The following is a 2135-nucleotide window of genomic DNA, read 5'->3' on the forward strand; positions in this document are numbered from 1 at the left end:
GCGTTGCTTAAGACATTTTGTGAGTATACTGGGAGCTCTGTAAATTGGAGCAAGTGCATGGGATTCTGGCACGGCAATTGGGACGTAACCCCTAGTGTCTTTGAAGGTATGAACTGGCAGATTGTGCCGGTCAAATACTTAGGCGTGCCACTTGAAAACTACAGAGATAGCGACCCGTACTGGCGAAGCCAGACGACTGCGATGCGTGATAAAGCGGAAAAGTGGGAAGGGAAGGGGCGTGCGCAACGGTGTGCAACATATTTTTGTTCGCGAAACTTTGGTACGTTTTGCAAGTGATCCACTGTTCTCGCGCTAATGTTGAGCGGCTGCATCGCGTTTGTGCTGTTTTTGTTTGGGGCTCGTCCTGGGAAAGGACGAGTAGGACGAATCTTTTTCGAAGAGTAGGCGAAGGCGGTTTATCGCTCTCGCATCTTTTTTTGAGACAAGTGGTGAATCGTTTTTATTTCTTGCGCGAGGTAAAGGACCCCTTCCTGCGCACCGTTATTCAAGTCAGGTTAGGCAGGCTATTGCCCCAATTTATTGTTACGTCATGTCAAAGCTACAATGGAGGAGTACACGGGTATTTAAAAGAAGTTGTTCAAGCGACACAATTTCTTTGTGTACGGTTCTCTATGGAGTACTTGAGTACCGTGTCGAAGAAAAATTTGTATAAAGACCTTGCTGAAATCTGTTTTCCTGTTCCTTTATACCGATCCATGTTTCCGGTGGGCCCGAAGCAGAACGTTTTGAAACGTGTAAAAGCTATGGCCATCCCCCGGGTGTTAAAACATTTTTCTTTAAACTGCACTGTGGAGTGTTACCAGTTAAAACATGGATGTTAGAAAAGGGTCTGTTTGTGCCATGGGGTGTGGACTGTTCTTTGTGTAAAAAGCCCGAGACGGTGGAACATGTTTTTTTGGATTGTTCGGATGGGGTGTTTTTGTGGGACGTTCTTCAGCGAACATTGAAAAAGGAGTTTCCGTTGAGCCCTTATGGCATCCGGTTTTTGGCAGTGCAAAACGATAATGGAGTGCCTTACGACCTAGTGATGTTGCTGGTCCTCCACGGAATATAGAGGTCTCGAATGGCGTTTCGGCACTGTGACGTAGACGGAAGGCCAGCAAGGCAGTATTTCTGTGAGAGTGCCCAACGTATTGTAGAAATGTGGAAGAGTCAGAACTGTACTCCTGAATGGTTGCATGAATTTGAAAAGGTATTGTCTATGCCCCGTTTTTAGTTATGTAGCGCTGGCTTGAGTGAAGTCAGCGATTTTATCATATGTACCGTGGTTTGTGGATTTTGTTTAAAACCGGCAATAAAGCAAAAAAAAAAAATCTCCGGGGTAGCGTAATTGGTTAACGCACCGCACGCGTTATGCGGAGATGTGGGTTCGACTCCCGCTCCCGGAAAAACGGCGGATTTTTTCTCGACTTATATTTTCGCCTATTTAGCACTGTATTAAAGAAACATGACAAACACACGTCATTCGGCACTATTAAAGGGACACTGAAGTGATTTGTAAACAATGCGGGATTACGAGCGCAAATTGTAGTCCGGAGTCCCTAGGCCCTGTTTCGACCACTCTGAGCGCGTTTACGCGAATATATTTAGTAGAAAAATCAATTCGAAAATGCTTTCCTCCTCTCTTTACGCTCGCCCATTTTCTGTGGCGTTTTCGTGTGACGTCAGCAGGAGAGGAGCTGGCAATTGGCTGCGTTACTGCACGGCTCGCCAACCTTCCGCGACCGAGTCAGTCGGCCCAGCGTTTAGTCTGCCGGCCGCCGACGGGTCGTCGCAATTCGCTCGATCAGTTGAAACTAAGCCACAACACGTTTGGGAATGGACGAATGTGCCTTTCTTTACTTCGTTAGTTTGTACACTGTATCTAGCTCCAAGTCAAGGTCGCTTCACACAAGCGCTGCACAAGCGCACATGCGACGCTTCGCTGACTGGTACGCGAGTAGGAAAATATAAGGACTCTTGAAGGGGGAGAAGAGTCAGCGAAGTCAATATAAGTACTAAGGAAATAAAATCAACTGATATTTTTATCGTACAGCGTAAAAGTAGGGTGCGGGAAGCACTTTTTTGCGCTGGGCGAACAAGCACAGCGGTAAGCAGCACGACTACGCATCTGC

General features: G+C 46.8%; 1 non-coding gene across 1 annotated transcript; it reads left to right on the forward strand.

Moving 5' to 3' along the window:
* The first annotated feature begins 1336 nt into the window (after positions 1-1336).
* Trnat-cgu (transfer RNA threonine (anticodon CGU)) lies at positions 1337-1409 on the forward strand. The gene has a single exon. It is a non-coding gene; the product is annotated as a tRNA-Thr (tRNA).
* The last annotated feature ends 726 nt before the right edge of the window (positions 1410-2135 follow it).

Source organism: Haemaphysalis longicornis, unplaced genomic scaffold (assembly GCF_048455015.1).
Source record: "Haemaphysalis longicornis isolate Haplotype H1 unplaced genomic scaffold, Haemaphysalis longicornis Haplotype H1 scaffold_14, whole genome shotgun sequence".
NCBI classification, from domain to species: domain Eukaryota; kingdom Metazoa; phylum Arthropoda; class Arachnida; order Ixodida; family Ixodidae; genus Haemaphysalis; species Haemaphysalis longicornis.